General features: G+C 46.7%; 1 long non-coding RNA gene across 1 annotated transcript in view; it reads right to left on the reverse strand.

Moving 5' to 3' along the window:
• LOC138756505 (uncharacterized) overlaps window positions 1-10,564 on the reverse strand; it is a 41,753-nt gene extending 31,189 nt beyond the window's left edge. The window contains exon 1 of the long non-coding RNA XR_011353117.1: window positions 10,484-10,564. This is a non-coding gene — a long non-coding RNA (uncharacterized lncRNA). The remainder of the gene's footprint in view (window positions 1-10,483) is intronic.
• Between the last annotated feature and the right edge of the window lie 12,031 nt (window positions 10,565-22,595).

Below are 22,595 nucleotides of genomic sequence, written 5' to 3' on the forward strand. Positions count from 1 at the left end.
TAACCTGAAAGAAAGAGGTTATCATCTGGAGAACCCTGATGGGGCAAGTTTCATCAGAAAGACATTGAGGTGACTAATGGTGAGACCTCCGTTGTGGAAATCCTGGAACCACACATATCTCTCTGCAAACCTACAAGAACCTTCCTGAGTGGTAAACATTTACCTTTCAAGCACCAAAGCCTTGCAAACTTTATACATGTTAAATTCTGCACACAGTATAAGAATTGCCTGCAACCAGAAAACTTGGAAGAATGAGAAGTGAAATTGAACTGTGAAGCAAAGAACTTTCTTAAATTTACACACACATTACATACATGTGCACTTAGAATTAGAAGGGGGTTAAGTTGGGTTAGTTAAGTTAATAGTGATAAGCTAAAGTTTGATTCTGTTTTCATGTTTAAAGATAATTAAAAACAACTTTTGTTTAAGTAACCATTTGTCATGGTGAATATCTTCGCTGCTGGGTTTTGGGGTCCTTTGGGCTTGTAACAGTGTGCAGGGTTCTTCTGCAAGCAGTCTAATGGGTTATCTCTAAAGCAGCTGTGTTAAGACCACAATTACATGGGATAGAATTGCAATGCAATGGAAGATCACTCAGCACCAAGCAAGGGGATTATGATGGCAGTGTTATGGGGTTCATTCAGGAGCCTGATGGCTGGAGGGAAGAAACACTTCAAACCTGTTGGTGTTCACATTCTTGAACCTTCTCCTCAATGAGAGGAGGGAGAAGAAAGTGAGTCCAGGGCGTGATGGGTCCTTCAGTATGCTGGTGCCTTTCCTAATTAGTGGGAGATGTAGATGGAGTTCATGGAGGGGAGGGACATTTGCCTGATGTCCTGAGCTGAATTTACCTCCTTCTACATCTTAAGGAGAGCAGCTACTGACTGGGTGCAGGTCAAAACAAGCTGAACTTTCTTCATCTTCATAGAACACTTGTGACTAGGGCGATCGGTAACACAGCTCAGCAACGTCTTCACTGATATCATCCCTCACAAATGAGAGACTGACGTTGTAATTCTGTGAATGGATCCAATAGCAACAGCTTGGAATGGATGATTCCATTGAGCAAGAGTGGAGGGTTGAGTGGCTGTCAATGGTTTTTTAAATATAGAAAGGGAAGGGGTAGCTTCCTCAACTTTTCCTCATAAGATAGACTGATCAATCGCCTTTATAGATTTTACAAGCCTATGATGTGACTGCATTTAGACTTGCCACAGTATTGGCCTTCTTGTTTAACAAAAGATGTTACGCACTCTGGAATCAATGCCGAAAAGGTTCACTGAACTATATCCTGGAAACAGAAGGTTGGCTGATCAGGAAAGATCAAATAGATTGGGCCTGTAGAACCATAGAATGCCACAGCATAGAAAACAGGCCATTCGGCTCTTCTAGTCTGTCCTGACCATTATTCCACTAGTCCCATTGACCTGCTCCCATTCCTTAACCCTCCAGTCCTCTCCCATCCATGCATCTATCTAATTTATTCTTAAAACCTAAGATCGAGCCTTCATTCACCACATCAGATGGCAGCTCATACCACACTCCCACCTTTCTCTGAGTGAAGAACTTTCCCCTAATGTTCCCCCTAAACCTTTCCCCTTTCAGCTTAAAACGATGACCTCTCATATTTATCTCCCCCAATCTAAGTGGAAAAAGCCTATTCACATCCATTCTGTCTATACCTCTCAAAATCTTGTAAACCTCTTTCAAATCTCCCCTCATTTTTTTACGCTCCAAGGAATAAAGTCCTAGCCTGTTTAATCATACCCTCCAACTCAACTCCTGAAGACCCAACAACATTCTAGTAAATCCTCTCCGCACTCTTTCAATCTTATGATATCCTCCCTGTAGTTAGAACTGCATACAATATTCCAAATTTGACCTCACCAATGTCTTAAACAACTTAATCACAACATCCCAACGCCAATAATACTTTGATTTATAAAGACTTGAATGCCAAAAGCTTTCTTTACAACCCTGTCCATCTGCGACATCATTTTCAGTGAACAACATATCTGCAGTCCAAGATCACTTTACTCCTCAGTGACCTACCATTTACCATGTATGTCCTACCTTGATTTGTCCTTCCAAAATGCATCACCTCACACTTATCTGCATTAAACTCCATCTGCCATTTTTTTGGCTCATTCTCCCATTGGTCCAGATCCCTCTCCAAGCTTTGAAAATCTTTTTCATTGTCCACAGCACCTCCAATCTTACTAATCCAATTTACTACATTATCATCCAGATCATTGATATAGACAACAAACCACAATGGTCCCAACACTGATCCCTGAGGAACACCACTCATCACAAGCCTCCAGTCTGAGAAGCAACCATCCACTACCACTCCATTTTCTCCCACACAGCCAATTTTGAATCCAGTATAAAACATCTCCATGGATACCAAGTATCTGAATCTTCTGAACTAATGTCCATGTGATATCTTGTCAAAGGCCTTACTAAAGTCCATGTAGACAATATCCACAGCCTTATCTTCATCTACATTCTTGGTAATTTCCTCGAAGAACTCTACAAGATTTGTTAAACATGATCTATCATGCACAAAGCCATGTTGACTGCCCTTAATCAGCCCATGGCTGTCCAAATACCTATATATCAATCTCTCAGAACTCCTTTCAATAATTAACCTCCTACTGACATCAGGTTCGCTGGCCTATAATTTCCTGTTTTATTTTTAGAACCTTTATTTTTAAGAATGAGACAACATGAGCTACCCTCCAATCCTCTGACACCTCACCTGTGGCTAAGGACATTTTGAATATATCTGCCAGGGCCCCTGCAATTTTTACACTAGTCTCCCTCAAGGTATGAGGGAATAGCATATCCGGCCCAGATGATTTATCTACCTCTATTCGCTGTATGGCAGCAAGCACCACCTCCTCCTTCTCAATCTCCGAATGTTCCATGACACTTCGGCTTGTTCCGCATCCTTCCTTATGCACTAAGCCAGTTTCCTGAGTAAATACTGATGCAAAAAACTGTTTAAGATCTCCCCCATTACATGAGGCTCCAAACATAGTTGTCCACTCTGACCTCCTAGGGGAACAATTTTGTCCCTTACTATAGTTTACATCCGGTACCGCACGGATGGCAGTCTCTTCAATCTGAGGCGCCTGCAAGCTCACACCAAGACACAAGAGAAACTTGTCCGTGAACTACTCTTTGCAGACGATGCCACTTTAGTTGCCCATTCAGAGCCAGCTCTTCAGCGCTTGACGTCCTGCTTTGCGGAAACTGCCAAAATGTTTGGCCTGGAAGTCAGCCTGAAGAAAACTGAGGTCCTCCATCAGCCAGCTCCCCACCATGACTACCAGCCCCCCCACATCTCCATCGGGCACACAAAACTCAAAACGGTCAACCAGTTTACCTATCTCGGCTGCACCATTTCATCAGATGCAAGGATCGACAATGAGATAGACAACAGACTCGCCAAGGCAAATAGCGCCTTTGGAAGACTACACAAAAGAGTCTGGAAAAACAACCAACTGAAAAACCTCACAAAGATAAGCGTATACAGAGCCGTTGTCATACCCACACTCCTGTTCGGCTCCGAATCATGGGTCCTCTACCGGCATCACCTACGGCTCCTAGAACGCTTCCACCAGCGTTGTCTCCGCTCCATCCTCAACATCCATTGGAGCGCTTTCATCCTTAACGTCGAAGTACTCGAGATGGCAGAGGTCGACAGCATCGAGTCCACGCTGCTGAAGATCCAGCTGCGCTGGGTGGGTCACGTCTCCAGAATGTAGGACCATCGCCTTCCCAAGATCGTGTTATATGGCAAGCTCTCCACTGGCCACCGTGACAGAGGTGCACCAAAGAAAAGGTACAAGGACTGCCTAAAGAAATCTCTTGGTGCCTGCCACATTGACCCCCGCCAGTGGGCTGATATCGCCTCAAACCGTGCATCTTGGCGCCTCACAGTTTGGCAGGCAGCAACCTCCTTTGAAGAAGACCGCAGAGCCCACCTCACTGACAAAAGGCAAAGGAGGAAAAACCCAACACCCAACCCCAACCCACCAATTTTCCCCTGCAGCCGCTGCAACCGTGTCTGCCTGTCCCGCATCGGACTTGTCAGCCACAAACGAGCCTGCAGCTGACGTGGACTTTTACCCCCTCCATAAATCTTCGTCCGCGAAGCCAAGCCAAAGAAAAGAAGATAGTTTTTCTTTACTCTCTGGTTTAAAAAGAGTTGAAAATGACCTTAGATGAACATGAAATTCTCAGAAGCTTAACACAGTGTGTGCTGTCAGAGTGTTCCATTGGATCAAGGAGCCCTGAACTTGGGGTGACCTCACGATCAAGGCTCAACCCCTTTAAACTGAGATGAGAAATTTCATTTCTTATAGGATTGTGAATCTTTGGAAGTCTCGAGACTACACAGCAGTCGATTCTAAGCTCTAAAGTAGAAATGAATAGTTTTTTGGGATGTAAACGAATCAATGCTTTTGAGGATTGGCAGGGAGAAGGAAATAAAAGCAAAGGTCTTATTGACTGGTGTACTCTACTCAAACAAGCCAACTCTGGCTCAGATTCTAATATCTGAAATGTGAACAATTTTGGTGCCCCTATTGAAGAAATGATATTCTTAAAGGTGATTCAGAGACAGTTCATTACGATGTTCCTAGGAACAGAGGGGATGCCCTACAATAAAACGTTAAACAAGGAGTTACAGAAGAACAGCTGGTAGAGACCCAGCCTCACTGTGCCCGATATTCCACTTCAATCCAAACCTCAGTGCTGTCTGCGCGATGATTGCACATTCTCCCTGCGACTGTGTGGGCTTCCCCCAGGTACCCTGGTTTCCTCCCATACTTCAAAGATATGGGGGTTCAGTGGATTAATTGGGCCTCACGTGTAAGTGAGTGGCTGGGATCTGGAGAGAGTTAATGAGAATGTCAGGAGAATAAGCTGCAATGTGGGATTAGTGTACTGGAGGACAGCTATAGAAGATGTAGTTCTGAATTTAAAGGGTTAACACCGTACTAATGGATCTTCCTGAACTCAACCAGCTCTGTTCCTGTAATGGGTTGGCTCTTTGTGTCAACATAATGGACTGCATCAATTCAGTGGCTTTCTTTCCAGTAACAGTCAACAGAGGATTTGCAGCCAAAATGTGTTTTCAACCCAGCATTAGGAGCAGGGGTGCAGTGCTAACTTTTTAAGTGCCGGAGCTCATCAAAAACAGCGACAAGGAGGTGCCTGCGCCGTCCCTTGATGTTCCTGGAGTGGCCCCATGGGGTGCCGGAGTGGCCCCCTGAGGTGTCGGAGCGGCACTCCGGTGAACTCTGGCAGCCCTGCACCCCTGTTTAGGAGTGCAAATCGATTCAGGCACCATTGTGTAAGACATGGGAGCTGGCATTGACTAGGTTTCAAAGTTGTTGCACATAGCACAACTGGCATGGAGATAACCTTTCAAACTTTGGAACCACATGGAACAAATGTTCCACTCATTTCTACCTGACTTTAAATCCAACTCAGGCTAATGGGATAGACAAAATGATCAGAAATCAGTAAAAATTATCATGGAGATTTAGATTGTCATAAAACCTGTTGTCTTAACTAACCTGTTAGGAGGGTAAAATTAACATCTCTATCTCGTCTGAACTTCCAGTCCCATTCCCACATAATAGGTTCCCAAATTGCTCTTTTGAAGTGAGCTGAGAAACCAATTGACAGGTGTACTATCGAATGTAAACTGTGACTGGTTGCATTACTGGCTTGGTAATTAGGAACACAGAAGGCTCCAACAAGTAGCAAACATAGCCAAGTTCATCACGGGCTTGGACCTCCCATCTACGTGAGGTGCTGCCTCATGAAGGCAAGGGTCCCCATCAGCCTGGTGATAACTTCTTATCATTATTACCTTCTGGAAGAAGGTACAGAAGCCTGAAAACCAGCAACTCTAGATTCAAGGAGAGTTTCTTTGTAATGACAATGAGGCTCTTGAACCATAGAACATTACAGCCCCTTTGATTTTTCTAGTCCGTGCTGAATCATTTTTTTTTTAACCTAGTCCCACTGACCTGCACCCAGTCAGTAGCCTCCCATACCTCTCCCTTCCATGTACTTGTCCAAATTCCTCTTAAATATTCAAATTGAGCCCACAATCACCACTTCAGCTGGTAGCCAGTTCTACGCTCCCACCACTGTCTGTGTGAAGATCCCCCTAAACTTTTCCCCTTTCCCTCTTAACCCATGCCCTCTGCTTTGCATCTCACCTACCAAAGTGGAAAAAGCCTATCTACATTTACACTCTCTCTATTCCCCTCATAATTTTAAATACCTCTATCAGATCTCCTCTCGTTCTTTTGTGCTCCAGGGAATAAAGTGTTAATCTGTTTAATCTTTCCCTGTAAGACTTCAGTTCCTGAAGTCCGAGCAACATCCTTGTAAATCTTCTCTGCACTCTTTCCATCTTATTAAAGGGAACCTCCCTTTTCTATCCTAACCATCAACTACTCTGACACCACATAAACACCTGGCTGCACTATTAAAACACCACTATGCAACTGTGAATATTTATCATCTATTTATTCTTCATATTTATTTGTGGCAACCCACTTACCAGCAAGCGAACCCGCTCCCAAAATGGCAGACGTGCTGTGGAAAATGGGGGAAATTTAACTGCATCCAATACAGGTTTTTATCTGAGCTGATGACATTGCTGATGATGTCATTTCCTGTCCATGTGACAGAAGCAGCACTGTATATAAGCTCCCAAAGCAAGCCTGGAAAACCAGTCCATTAGACCATAAGAACATTTACATAGGAGTAGAAATAGGCTATTTAGCCCATAGATTCTTCTCCACCTTTTAATCATGAGTTGATTCATTCTCCCACTCAGCCCCACTGCCTGGCCTTCTCCCCATAATCTCTGATGCCCTGGCTAATCAAGAACCTATCAATCTCTGCCTTAAATGATCAGTCTTGTACTAGACTCCACAGTGCATACATTGATTTCCCTATGTATACATCAACTGAACAAAGTGTACAGTGATTCCACAACATGTACACCGATATCTGTAGTAGCTCAGTGTAGAATACTTCGCTACATTTGTGACCCTGATGGTTCAAATGATACTTGGACCCCAACATAGAAAATATTTCTGCCAGTGTTTTGGACTTACATAGAAACAGGTCCCTCTTCACCCTGATGTCAGGCAAGACGAGGGATGTCTCTTGGGATGAAGAATCGTTGGTAGCATTCGAGAACACCAAGAAAGCACTGGCTAATGATGCATCGCTGGTACACCCAAGAACGGCTGTCCCGACGGCCCTGACGGGTAATGCGTCCAGTGCAGCAGCAGGAAGGGTGGTTTAACAGTACATCGATGGGCATTGGAAACCATTTTGGCTAAGACCACCAGAACGCAAGTACAGGGCTTTTGATTGAGAATTATATCTAGCTATCAGACATTTCAGGTACTTTCTAGAAGATAGGCATTTCACGGCTTTTACGGACCACATGCCACTTACATTTGCCTTCACTAAGGTATTAGATCCCTGGTCAGCATTTATCGTATATTTCTGAGTTCTCATCTGGGCATACAATCTGTGCAGACCTCAGTCCAAGGGATGGACTACATTGCGCAACAGGTGGACAAAGAAATTCCACGTTACCGAACAGCAAACTCAAACCTGCAGCTGGAAGAAAATCTGGTAGGCCTGGGGGAGCTCAAACTCCTGTGTGACGTAGCTACAGGTTGTCCTCACCCAATTGATCCGGTGGCCTGGATGCAGCAGGTATTTAATGCTGTATGCAGTTTGACCCATCCCTCGATCAGAACGACTGTCCAGATGGTAGCCAAAGATTTGTGTGGCATGGCCTTCGAAAACTGGTCAGCAATTGGGTGAAGACATGGACTCATTGCCAGACATCCAAAGTCCAGCAACACATGAAAGCCCCACTACATTTTTTGAGCCGATGTTATCAGAGGCTTGACCACATACATGTAGACATTGTAGGCCCCTGTCGGTGTCACATGGTTCCTCTTTTCTTCTCACTATAGTGGATCGGGCCATGCGGTGGCCAGACGTGACTACCGACATCTGCTCCAGGGCCCTCATTTCCGTCTGGGTAACCATATATAACCATATAACCATTTACGGAGCGGAAACAGGCCATGTCGGCCTTTCGAGTCTGCACCGGTCCACTAGAACAACTCCACTAGCTCAAACCTCCCACTCACTGCCAATAACCCTTCAACCCCCTCACCTCCATGTACACAACGAACCTTCTCTTAAATGACAGAAGGGACCCTGACGCAACTATCTCATTCGGAAGTTCATTCCATTCTGCAACCACACGCTGAGTGAAAAAGCCACCTCTAATATTTCTCCTAAAGTGTTGCCCCCTTCCCCTTAACTCATGGCCTCTTGTTCCAACTTCCTCTGCCCTTAGGGTAAAGAGTCTGTTTATGTCAAGTCTATCTATTCCTTTCATAATTTTAAATACCTCTATCAAGTCCCCTCTCAGTCATCTATGTTCCAATGAATAAAGTCCCAGTCTCCTTAATCTCTCCCTGTAATCCAGATGCTGTAAGCCAGGCAACATCCTTGTAAACCTTCCCTACACCTTCTCCACCATATCTATATCTTTTCTATAATTTGGAGACCAGAACTGAACACAGTACTCCAAACCTGGCCTCACCAATGTCTTAAACAGCTGCAGCATCACCTCCCAGCTCCTATACTCTATACTATGATTTATGAAGGCCAGCATACCATATGCCTTCTTAACCATCCTGTCTACATGGGAATCCACCTTCAGTTTACCATAACCCCTAGGTCCCTTTGCTCCTCTGCGTGCCTTAATGCCCTCCCCTTAACTGTATAGGTCCTATTCTAGTTATTTTTACTGAAATGCAACACCTCACACTTGTCTACATTGAACTCCATCTGCCATCTTTCAGCCCACTCTTCCAAACAAACCAAATCCTTCTGTAATCCAAGAAAATCTACCTCACTATCCACCACTCCCCCTATTTTCATATCATCTGCATATTTGCTTACCCAGTTAACCACACCCTCCTCTAAATCATTAATATAAACGATAAACAACAAGGGACCCAGCACCGATCCCTGAGGCACCCTGCTTGTCACAGGCTTCCAACCGTCCACCATGACTCTCTGCTGTCTATCTCCCAGCCACCTCTATGTCACAATCTCTCTACTAATTCCTAGTGACTGAACCTTCCTTATTAACCTTCCATGCGGAACCTTATCAAAAGCCTTACTAAAATCCAAATAGATCACATCCACCACCCTACCTTCATCCACCTTTTTTGTCACTTCCTCAAAAAACTCAACAAGGTTCGTCAAACATGACTTTCCTTTTACAAACCCATGCTGGGTTCCCCTAATCAATCCCTTCCTATCCAGATATGTGTGTATACTATCTTGAAGAATACCCTCCATAAACTTCCCCACCACCGAAGTCAAACTTACTGGCCGATAATTACTTGGCCTACACCTACTACCTTTTTTGAACAATGGAACAACATTTGCAACCCTCCAATCCCGCGGTACCACCCCCTCCTCCAGTGATCTTTAAAAAAATCACTGTCAGTGCCCCCGCTATTTGTTCCCTGCCCTCCCTTAAAGTCCTGGGAAAAATCCCATCAGGACCAAGAGACTTATCCATCTTAATTGACCCTAGAAGCTCCAAAACTCTCGCTTTACTAATCCCTATTCTTTCCATAACTAAGACCTTTGCCTTTCTTATTTCGGATAGCAGGATTCGGTCTGCCAGCACATCACGTCTGACAGGGTGTCCAATTCACATCAAGCCTATGGTCAGCAATGCTTTGAACTAAGTTGCACCACACAACTGCGTACAACCCACAATCCAACAGACTAGTAGAAAGATTCCACAGGCATTGGAAATGTGGCACGTCTGCAAGGACCTAACTGTGTTGACGAATTGCTATGGGTAATCTTGAGCATACAAACAGCACCTAAGGATGATATAGGTGCCTCAATGGTAGAGCTGATCTATGGAACACTCCTGATGGTTCCAGGAGAAACCATCAGACTCACGAGGATGGGAAGAGACACCTGCAGCGGTCCTATGCGAGCTCCACGAGAAGCTCGGTTCTTTAGCACCCATACCGACATCTCAACATGGTCAGGCCAGGTCCTATATACCCCACAACTTGCAGGACTGCAATTATATTTTCATACAGAAAGGAGCGCACCGAGCACCATTCCAGTGTCTGTATGAGGGTTCCTTTGAGGTACTAAGGAGCATTCTGGACATTGGAGGTAAAGAGGAAGCTTTTGCAATTGACCACCTCAAACTTGCCCATCTGGATCTGGATGGACCAGTTGTGGTTCAGGCGCCTCGGTGGAGAAGAAGGCCGCCCAAGCAAAAAAATGTGCAGACTTTGGGGGGGTCTGCAGCAGGTCTCTTGGTTCAGCAGGGGTGGGGGGTGGAGTCGTGTGGTGATCCACTTACCAGCAAATGAACCGACTCCCAAAATGGTGTACATATTGTGGAAAATGCGGCAAGTTATCCTGCATCCAACACAGGTTTTTGTCTAGTCTGATGACATCACTTCCTGTCCATGTGACAAAGGCAGTGATGTATATAAGCCCAGCATGCAAGCCTGAAGATGTCAGTCTTACACTAGACTCCACAGTGGGTACGTTGACTTCCCCAGCGTATACATCAATTCAACAACATGTACACTGACGTCTATAGTCGCAGAGTATAGAATACTTTGCTACATTATCCCTTTCCGTATATGTACACAAATGGAGGGTTTTTTTCCCCCAAAAGAACCTGTTTGGTTGCAGCAAGGAAAAATATTGGTGGATATGTGCATCTTACTTATTTTTATGGCAATAAACTCATTGTCATTATCGGGTTTAGGGACTGACACGTGTTGCCAACTTTGTGAGTGACGCTGCAGAAAGCAGCCTGAAAAATTAAATATATGTGTTTCTCTCTCCACAGGTGCTTTCTGACCTGCTGAGCACTTCAGGAATGTTCTGTTTTTATTTCAGATTCCAGCATCTGCAGGATTTTTGCTCTGGGAATCTCTCCTACGGGGCAGCATGGTTAGCCTGGTTGGGGGAGGGGGGCGCGGCACTGTTAGTGTGGTGGTTAGTGCAACCTTGATACAGAGCCAGCAACCAAAGTTCAACTGGGGTTCGCATCCGGAGCTGTCTGTAAGGAGTTTCTACGTCCTCCCCGTGTTTGCGTGGGTTTCCACCGGATACCCTGGTTCCCTCCCACCGTTCAAAAAATGTACCAGGGTCGTAAGTTCATCGGTTGTAATTGGGCAGCATGGCTCATAGGACAAAAGGACCTGTTACCATGTTGTGCGTCTTTTAAAAAAAATGATAGCTCTGGGCTGCCTTGAACCAGTTGGGCCCAGAAGCAAAATTGCAACCAACTGACAACTTCAATCGAGGGAGGTTTTAAGTTGGCTAATGTAGCAGGTAGAAAATTCTCATACTTTGGTAATAAGTAATGCTTCTGCGAACTCAGAGCAGATTAAAGACAGATGTAATCTGTGCCTATCATGCTTGATGTGCCTGGATGCAATCAATGGTACTTCAGAAGTACTTAATTAACTGTAAAACATTTAAGATGTCCCCAGGTCACAAAAGGCAGAATTAGCAAATGTTAGTTTCTCTTTCCTTCTCATTCATTTCCCGGCACCTCGTGTTGTGCTCAATCTCATTCTCCCTTCCTTGGGCAAGAAGAAAGGGTCTTTGGCCACAGTGAGATAGATGTCAGTGAGGGAATGCTGCCGACCGGCACAGTCCAGGCTGCAGGAGTACAAGCTGAGGGATGCCCTGAGGCTTTGTGCCGCTAACACAAAGGACCAAAGTCTAGGGTCTCCCTTCTACTAGGGATTGAGGGGCTGAAATTGGAGGAAGTCCATCAAACAACTGAAACAGGTGCTACCCTAGGGGGCACTGAGTGGTAATGGTGCTGTACAGAGAATAATGATTGGCTATCACCACCATGTATAGAAATGTATGGACTAAATGATAATACAACGCAAAGGATCTCAAATGATCTTGCACTGCTTTCCTTTCTACTTTTTGTATTTAATGTGAATAGAAAATGTGAGAGGAAAATAAAGGTGTTTAAATAAACAAGCAAAAGACAAATCCAGCCCCATTACAGACAAAAATCTGTAAGAATGCAGGGCCTTTAGCAATGTCCAAATGAAATTTATATTTAACAAGTCATAAGGAAATTGGGTCATCAATTTACCAAAGAGAATTGCACAAATCACAACTGTTGATTGATTGAATAAATTTTGGCAAGGTTGGTCAAAATTTCACAATGAGAAGTTTTACATTCCACTGAGAGGAAAGGAAAAGAAAAGATAATATTTTCTTACCCTCTCTATATTGCACTCAAGTATCAGCACTGGTTGCAGGCAGATGTGTCTGGACTGAGACTTCAAATTCCCAACTCAAAGGCAAAGGTGTTACCCACTGAGTCACAGTTGAACCCAAGTGAGGAGGCAATGGTTGTCCAATTTACTACAACAGGAGACAGCTGTTTAATTTTTGGCACACAGTTTGCAAACATGTGTTATGGCAGTGAAAATAATTACTGGATGTCTGAAACTGCCTGTGTCTTGTGTCTGAGATCAGAATCACTGCAAAATCTCTTTTGTATCCAACCAGGTGGGATGATGTGCTGCTGTTACCCTACACTGACAGCAAGGGGTGGCTCCCAGGAATACATCAGAAGTCCGGTTCGGTGCAGCCTACAGTCAGTGAAAGTTACTACAAGGATTTTTTTATTGAAACAGGATCGATAGATTTTCTTGAAATTTTATTCTTATGAAAACAGAGTGAAAATGGAAGATGAATGAAGGGGAACTGATTGGGAGTGGATAGGTGGGCAGGCACTTAAAGGTGAGCTTCAAATGACTCGGTAACTAGGGGAAATCGGGGTAAGTTGGAAAGTCACATTAGGAAATGTCTGAAGAGAATCAGAATTTATGGTCATGAACAAGTCATGAAATTCATTGTTTTACAGTGCAAACATTTATATAAACCACCCTACAACAATAAATAAAAATAGTGCAAGAAAATGTCAATGTCTGTGGTTCATTGATCTTTCAGGAATCTGATGGGGGAGGGGAAGAAGCTGTCTTTGTGCCACTGAGTGCTGGTCTTCAGGCTCCTCTACCTTTTCCCCATGGTAGCAGAGTGAAGAGGGTGTGGCCTTGGTGAAGTTGCAGGCCTAGTTAACAATCCTCTGGAGTATGCCAGACAGTGATGCAATCAGCCAGAATGCTGTCCATGGTCCACCTGGAGAAGTTTTGGAGAGTCTGCGGTGACGGACCGAATCTCCTCAAACACCTCACAAAGTGTTGTCGCTGGCAAGCCCTCTTCGTGATTGCATCGACGTGGAGGCCCCAGGATAGACCCAACATGAAAGCAAACTCCTCTGTCAGAAAGAGATGGGGCGTGAGAACGGATACCTTACTCCAGCTTGGGGGGTGGGGGGCGATGGAGAGAAACTGGGTCCAGGTGAGGTGGAGTGAGTCCAGACTTTCTCCCTTTGGCAAACAAGAGAGACTGCAGATGCTGAAAAATTGAAGCAACAAAGCTGGAGGAACCTCAACGGGTCAGACAGCCCATGGAAGGCAACCTTCGGGGCCAAACCTCCGTGTGACCTTCCCCCTTTATACTTTTCGAGTTGAGCCAGGCTGGCAGGCATCGTCTCCTGGTTGCTGTTGGATCATGCAGGATGCTCTGTTTCTCTCCCGGTATCAGGGAAGGTTAAGATGTGCTACCTCGGGTTGGCAATTAGAGGTTTGGAGTGATCGGCAAAGGGGGTGGGTGGCTGAAGAATGAAAGGATGCGGGTGGCGTGGAATGAATCTCTTTGAACACCGCTACCAGGGTGCGGGGACTCAGCCGCGAAACAGCTCCGGCTCGCAACCTTTGCATCGGTTACCTAGCAACCTACACTCTCTACCTCCTATAAAAGTCGAAGCCCGTCTGGTGCAGAATAATGTGTGAAAGACGGTCTTTGCAAGGAATCGCAAACGCAGACCTAGGATAACAGCTGAAGTAGTTAAGTGGCGCTGGTTACTGGGGATGGCGGGTTAGATACTGAGAGAGGGAGAGAGAAGGAGAGAGAGGGAGGGAAAGAGAGAGGGAGAAAGGGGAGGGAGGGAGAGAGAGAAAGGGGAGGGAGGGAAGGAGAGAGAGCAAGGGGAGGGAGAGAGAGAAATGGGAGGGAGAGAGAGAAAGGGGAGGGAGAGAGAGAAAGGGAAGGGAGAGAGAGAAAGGGGAGGGAGAGAGAGAAAGGGGAGGGAGAGAGAAAGGGGAGGGAGAGAGAGAAAGGGGAGGGAGAGAGAAAGGGGAGGGAGGGAGAGAGAGCAAGGGGAGGGAGAGAGAGAAAGGGGAGGGAGAGAGAGAAAGGGAAGGGAGAGAGAGAAAGGGGAGGGAGAGAGAGAAAGGGGAGGGAGAGAGAGAAAGGGGAGGGAGGGAGAGAAAGGGGAGGGAGAGAGAAAGGGGAGGGAGAGAGAGAAAGGGGAGGGAGGGAGAGAGAGAAAGGGGTGGGAGAGAGGGAGAGAGACTTTTGCTCAAAATAAGGGGCCAATCATTGGCGACACGGATGAACAGCAGCCCTCATCACCCAGGCGAATCTTCGAAATTCTCTGCCCAAGGACTGAGGTAAGTCAGTCGCGGAGTACATTCGAACCAAGGAATGGTGCGTCGACCTTTGGATGCTGATGGGATCCAAGGATGTGTGGAATGGTGTAAGAAAGGAGTCTTATTGAATGGCGGAGCGTACCATATTCGGGTGGGCCGAATACCCCATTCCAGCTTCTATTTCTCATATATCATCACGTCTTCCAAATGAAGCTCTGACCGTTCCACTGCCGGGCTCCCAGATGTGGGGTTGGGACAAGTCGATGAGATCGGGTCAGCGCAGCGCAGGATGGCGTGATCAGGCTTCTCCAGGTTGACTCAGAGATGGGGAGGGGTCCGGGGCATGGAGTTCAGTCTCAGTCCTTCCCCAACCTCTTTCCCCGCTCCTATATACTTGATATCACCCCACCCCACTTCAGTCTCGTCGAAGGGTTCCAAGCCCAGATGTCGACTTGTCATTTCTCAGCCCCCCCAGCTTCACTTTGTTAGTTCAACATGAGAATTAACCGGGGAAGTCTGGCTGGAGAAGGTTAAATGGTTCAGCCAATGCCAAGCATTCGGACGGGGACATTATCTCCAAAAAAGAGGGGGCGAAGGAGAGAGAGTGAAAATTAAAAATGTTGAAATATAGGTGTGCGGGAACTGGGGGTGTCCATCATCAGTAACCAAGCCGTGCATTGCCCAGGGTTCGATGCCTCTCCGCCACAAAAGAGCCCGTTTGCAACCCAGCTCTGAATTCCAACCGGGCGCGCCACAAGTTTGCCACTACCCGTTTGTGTGTGGAGGGGGTGAGGGGGGAGCAGTGACCTGAAGTCCGCAACTGGTGGGACGCCGCGGGCGGGGCAGGGAACACCACGAGAAGTGCCGCTCACAAGCTGAACCGGTTCTCGTGTTGTGCTCCACTTCAACACTCAGCGTGAACATTTGTTTGGCAAGCAAGGCCCACGCTGAACATGAACAATTTTCAATGGTAAGACTCTTTATCAGAAATAGATGGGCAGCTCTTGCCCTTAAGATTTCTAGCGGAAACATTGATTCCACTCCCACCCATCCCACTCCGAGATCCTCATCCAACAGACGGGTCCTGGTAAATGCAGCGCAGCCCATCTCAATTCACAACGTGCATTAGAAGAGAGAATCACACATCTGGAGTCGGTCATTGATTTCCACATCTGCACAGCACCCGCGTGGTATGTGCTTTACCTACTTATCAATTCATGCTTTAAGCTAATGTTAAAAATCTATTGATCTCAGTATTGAAATTCTGAATGCCCCGCTTTCTCCCTGCACTCCATTTGCAACTCGGCTCTCGGCCTTTAAGGACTCCCTATCCCGACACCCAGTCAGGGAGATTTTCCTCTCCCTCGCTCATGGAATGGAATCAATGGGATGAAGAATTCCATTGATGTTATCCAAAGCAGCCCGTCTCAGGAACCTCCCTCCCCCCCCCCAGGCCCCGCAGTTCTGCGCACTTAATGAGTGCTTCCTGGCTCCTCGGTGGAATGCTACCAACATCTCCAGGACCATTGCACCTCCTGGCAGAAGTCTCTAACTTAGTACAACGGTCGGAGGTGGAGTCTAGTAGCTGTCACTCACTGCTGGGATGCAGGGGCTCGGGGTAAGTCCCACCACAGAACCCAGAGTCACGTTTCAGGCTGCGTAGGGTGAAATTTGAATTCAGTTATTCTTTATATTTATATTTTTAAATTTTAATTTACGCAGTAACAGGCGCTCCCAGCCCACGAGCTCGCGTCGCCCAATTATCCTGCTCCCATCCATCTCGATTTCACACCCCATTCCTGACCGACATGTCTGCCAGCCCAAGGCTACCCGCAAATTGGAGCAACAACGCCAATTCTGTCTGGGCACCCTCCAAACAGATGACATTAATATCAACATCTCGGGTTTCCGTAAGGCCACTCCTCCGACTCCCTCTCCCTATCCCACTCTCCCCTTTTCTCCAACTCCCTGCCCGCTTTCCTCTTCATTCCTAGAGCTCCCCCCCCCCTCCCCATCACCTCAGCTTTTTCCCCCATGCCTTCCAACCCATATCCTCTTGCCCCTGGGCTTGTGCTCCTCCCCCTCCTCCACTCGCCTTCCCTTTTTATTCAGGCGTCTGTCTTTTTGCTCATACTTTAAGGAAGGGCTCAGGCCCGAAAAGTTGGCCATTCTTCTTTGCTTCCAATGGACGCTCGGGCTCTTTTGTGTATTAAATTGCAATTACAGCGTCTTCAGATTTTCCTGTATAAAACCTTTGGAACGTGGGAGGAAACCCACGCGGTCACGGGAAGATAGTTCAAATCCCTGACAGACAGAGCCGGATTCCAAGCTGGGTCGCTCTGAGGGAATGTTCGTTTGCCAAGAGAATCAGGAACCCTTCCCCTGTCCAAGTCTATGTTAAATGTTGCAATTGTACCCCCTATACCATTTCCTCTGGCAGCTTGTTCCACATATCCACTATCCTCTGTGTACATAAAAGTTGACCCTAGGGTCTTCTTCAAATCTTTCCCCTCTCACTTTAAATCTATGCTCTCTAGATTTAGGTTCCCCTACCCAAGGGAAGACCTTATCTATTCGGTTATCAAGTTACAGGGAGAAATGTCCTAGCGTATCCAACTTCTCCTCATCACTCAAGCCTGCCGGGTCTGGTAACATTCTCGTTAATCTTTTATTCGCCCTTTGCAGCTTCTGACACATTCCTATAACTGGTGGAACACAATTGTGTACAATATTCCATAAACCTTGTCCAGTTGTTCCATGGCGTTCTTGCTCCTGTATTTCATACCCTGAAAGATGAAAAATCTCTGTCGCTATTACAAGGACGAGTGTACCTGTTGCCGTAGGGTTCTTTGTTCTACACTGCTCTCCAAGGCCCCAACATTTACTAAGTCCTGCCCTGGTTTGACCAACAAAAATGCAATACCTCAAGTTAAGTTCCATTGATAATCCCTTATCTTCTTTTCCCCAGTTAATCTCGAACCCAGTGTAATAAGCTTCTTCACTGTCCACCACTCCACAGATGTTGGTGCCATCATACTGAGTAGGTTAACTGCATCGTCATCCAAGTTGCTCCATCATAGATCCCTGCGCCCCATTGGCCTCCTGTATCGCAACCAGAAGTGCTGGCGAAACTCAGCAAGCTCTTCACACCCGACGAAGGGCTCAAGTCCGAAACACCGACCATCTTTTGCTTTCCGTGGATGCTGCGTGGCCTGCTGTGTTTCTCCAGCACTTTTGTGCCCTTCACTTGACCCCGGCACTTGCAGATTTCTCGTGTAGCGCAGCTGCAGGGACAGTACACCTTCTAAAAGTGCGGACTTGCTACCCCGCAGACTAGAAGGGCCGAGTGGACCTGTTTCTGTGTTGTGATGTTCTATGAGTATCAATTCAAACTTCTCCTTCACACGCTGAGATATTCCGTGGGATGGTGAACAGCCAGAAAGCCACAATCATTCCAGACAACGCTGCGCTCAACCTAATGAAGGAAAACAATTCACAGCCGAAGTCTGAGCAAAATACCCCGAGCTGTTCGATTTACGAGTTACGAGTTAAGCAATTCGACTTCACTGCAAACTTGGAACCAGCAGCGAGGGCTGCATTGTGAACACGACTTTGACCAGCATCCCTGGGAGAGGATCAGAGTCTTTCTTGACGGAAGAGCCAATCTAATTCGAGGTTAATGCCCATGGGGGCTTCTAAATAGACCCCCCCCCCCGGTGGAATAGTTCCTCCCTGGCCAGTCCCCAAAACTCGCCCTGAAGAGGAAAATAGACAAACAAGGGAACATTGCTTTTACTGGAAGTTCATTAAATAAAACGAACTGAATCTATCGAGAACGAACAAGCAGAAATGTCTCTGATTGTGAATTCTACATGGTTGCAATTGATGGTTTCACCAAACAAAGCAGATGTCTAGATCAAAGTGTAAATATTAACATTGTGAACAAACCGGCAACAACAAGAAGCTCTGTGTTCTCAAAACACTGCGCCTTCCTGGAGGTGTCGGCGTGCTCAGATGTATTAGCTCAACAACAGCCATCAACCCGAGGTCGTGGTTCCACAAAATAAAAACCGTGGCAACAGATGAAGAACGGCTCTCGGCCGACTGCGGTAGAGACACCGGCATGGGTTAGCAAAAGTAAAACAGGACTCCTTCAATGGCGAAGCTGAGGACTCCGGACATTGGAACTCCACGTTTCCATCAATCCAGTGGACAGGGTGGGAGCGGGTGCCGCTTTCGGTGAGAATCACGGCACCGAGGCGGTTTAAGAAGGTCGTGTTAAGTGTGGAGCATTTTGCAAAAATACAATCCTTGAAATATAACTTTAAACAAAACTTTATGGCGCCCCACGGCGCTTTACAAGGACTGGTTGCTTTTTGTTTAAAAATAGCAGAAAACTGCAGCAAGTGCGGCCCCTTCGGTCCACGAAGTTGTGCCAACCGATATGAACCTTCTCCACACCAATCTACTCCTTTAGCATATCTGAACCTAAAGCAGACACAAGGGAGACTGCAGAGGTTGGAGCCTGGAACAGGGCAGAATCTGCTGGAGCAGCCCAGCGGATCGAGAAGCCGCAGTGGGAGAAGAGGACGGTCGAGGTTTCAGGCCGAAACCCTTCATCAACACTGAATCCCGATGAAGGGCGCCCGAAACGTCAAAAATTCCTCTTCCCCAACTGTGCCTGCTCGACCCGCCCAGGTCCTCCATCAGGCTTTTGGCATGTGTTCCACCGTAATGCGGGCTGCCCCCATGCAAACAGCTAAATAACGAGAAATGGGGATAGATGTTCGGTTGAGACACCAGAAGAACTCTGGGACGAATCCTAAATCTTTGGACTTGTTCTTGCTCAGTCTCGGGCGTCCGAGAGACGTTCTCTGTTCCTGACTAACAACACCTTGTACAATCGGACGGCGAAGAACTTGACAACCTACATTTCCTTTGACTTTGTCCTCACCACTTGCCCACAACTTCTTCTTTATGACCCAGAACAGCACAAGAGGTTAAGCAAAGGTGCCAAGTCTAAGAGCATAAAATATATCATCTGCGCCCGACAGCGAAACCGTGCTATTAACCTGCGTTGGGGTCTCGGCCTTAGAAAGAAATAAGTCACTCTGACACCATCAGGAACATTCGCCTACTCGCGTTATGGTATGCTGGTCAAGCGTGGCATAACGAGCAGGATACAGGATACAGCAACAGAAAAATCACTTTGAAAAGTGCCATGGCGTCTCTAACCGGCGCCCAACACCATCTTCCCACTGATATCTGTCAATACAGGGTTGTCCTGATCACTGCCACATATGGGATCCTTGACGATCGGCCACTGCTTTAATGCGTGCGATTTTATTGATATTTAAACAGAGACGAGAGCATTTTTTCCTTTCGGTATATATATTTTTTAAATATATTTTTTAAACTTTGCGTTTATCCAATGCACCATAAAAGTGCATCAGAAATAGTTCCTGGTCTTGCTCAACTTCCCTTAGCCCCGCGTCGCTGGTATTGTCCTAACCCCAACTGGATAAGCCCCAATGCTCGCTTTTCAGCACCAAGGACTGGCATATCTCGGTACCGATATTATTTTTGACCAACTGTATCTTTGGCCAGCGCAAGGAGTCACAAACAAAGGCAAAGGGTCCAATATTGTTCATTGCTGGCGCTTGGTACCAAGCAAGTTAGCATAAATGAACGAGTTAGATTCAAGATAAACAATCGTCCTCAGAACAAGTTAATTTGTCGCAAAACCCCCTCGTACAATGAAAATCGTTCTTCTGCGAGGAGCCTCACACCTTATCTCCAAAGTCCACACAGCAGTGTTAAGAGCACCATTATGGTGGTGAATCACGACAGGCGTGGCCCTGCTGTCTACGCTGTGAGAAGGCCGTCTTCCTCTCCAGTTGCCCTGACACAAATACTAGACTTTGCCACTAACGTGTTACCATTACATCTGCTTTTCCGGCAGAGCATTCCAAACGTCGTGATGGGCTTTTCGCCGGATCCTTTTCGTAAATGACCTGATACTTCTGCCCTCTGATTACCAACTCTCCTGGCATGGAACAAGCCCACCCCCACCCTCTTTCTCTCTCACACACACACACTACTCTCTCTCTCCGCCCCACCCTCCTCCCCCCCCCCCCCCCCCCCACCTCAGCACCAGCAGAATGGTTCCTGATCATGACTCAAATTCTATCTTGAATGATTTCAGGTCTAAAGAGCGCAACCCAGTTTTTGCAAATAGTTCCCTTCACAAAGAAGGAATGAAAGGAACAGTATTTTGTTTTGGAAGGGAGAGCTGCAAAGTGATTGAAACCTCGTTGACGCAGTTAATGTTGCAACCATATTCATGGGAGATCACTAGAATCAAATAATTTGAGTGAGATTTTTTAAAGTATCCACCTCAAATATTTGATTACTGCTACTTTGAACCATTCTTGTTACCTGATATGGGTCCATAGGCCTGCTTGCGGGGAATTGGTCAAGGGCCCCTACAGCTGACATTGACACCTCCCTCGGAAAGCTCACGCCCTCTCCCCGGTCACAGACTTTGACTAGTCACCTCTTTTCCTCGCAAATATCTCAATAACGGGCAGGACTGAATGGAGAAATTGAGATTGTCAATTCAGATTCGGTAGACCCCACGATGGTTAAAGTGAAGCCCAGTTGCTTCATTCCCCGCCTCTAAGGGCCACGCGTCTTCAAATATGCTCAACCTGTTGTGTGAGAGGCTTCTGCCAGAAATGTTGAGGTGCCTCCCTTCACATGCTTCGGTGAAGCCGCGCCCTACATTTGCACATGATGGTACCTCCATTTGCGAGCGAGCGCAACCCTCGGCTTGAGCGCATTTCACACTGGAGCGCGGGGCGATCTCGCCTTTCACCCGCCCTAGGGTTGTCTCTGACCGCCAAATCTGGGGTCAGTGGAGGCATTGAACGCCATGGGCGGGAGGGGGTGGCTTGCTTTAGACCGTCCACGACTTCACAGGAGAACGAGTGACCCGGTCGGGTTTCATCGACATTCCAGACACGGTTCAACACACGCCTCTTCACAAATGGACAGCGGGCGCTGACCTCTGTCCACTCTTCCCAAGCCCCGCTTCGCTTAGAGGACCCACTTTGTTGAAGCGCCAAAGCTACTCGTTTCAAACGTATTATCCAGACCTTCCTCCCTGGCTGACACATGACCAAGTACCTGTAGGGCAACGTCGCGCAAAAATCCACGGCGCCAGCATTCCCTTTTACCAGCGTCTATCCAGTCTAGGTTGCCTTGATTCACGCCACACACGCGCAAATTCGTGTATATTGCTGGGAAGATTGAAACATTCGGTGGTCCATCACATCCTGCCTCCCCCTTTCTTGCTCCAGTCAATCCACCGTCTGGAGGCGGATCCGAAGAGAAGGGATTAAGATGCTGCTCTGTCGGAAGCAACAAGAGGGACTGAAAAACTTACAGGAAATCGAGACATTGGTCGCATTTTAACCAACTAAACCCCCTTTATTTGCTGGTTATGAAATCGAGAGGTGGGTCAACATATTTGATCTGCCCACAGTTCGCGGTTGTACTAAATCGCGATTAAAAACGTGAGCCATCGGAATGCTGAGAGGTTTGCTTCGGGTTTAGCAGAGGACAGGAAGGGGATGTTGGGTCGAGAGGCGCCTCCAATAAAGGAACTGGTGCAAAATAAATTTCTCACCAGCCAAATCACGCCCGCTACACCGAATTAATGGAACAGAGCAGAGAAAGACGCCATTCGGCCCACTGCGTCAGAACTAGGTCTTTGGCAGAAAAATCCAATTTTTCTCACCAGAGGGGCAGTGTTTTTTTAAAATCATTCAATTATTTATCCACTTCATAGTTCAGAGCACGTTGCTCTAATCCAACCTTCACCAATTCCACGCCCATTGTGGCTGAAACGGATTCTTTTCATTT

This window comes from Narcine bancroftii, chromosome 3 (genome assembly GCF_036971445.1).
Source record: "Narcine bancroftii isolate sNarBan1 chromosome 3, sNarBan1.hap1, whole genome shotgun sequence".
NCBI classification, from domain to species: Eukaryota; Metazoa; Chordata; class Chondrichthyes; order Torpediniformes; family Narcinidae; genus Narcine; species Narcine bancroftii.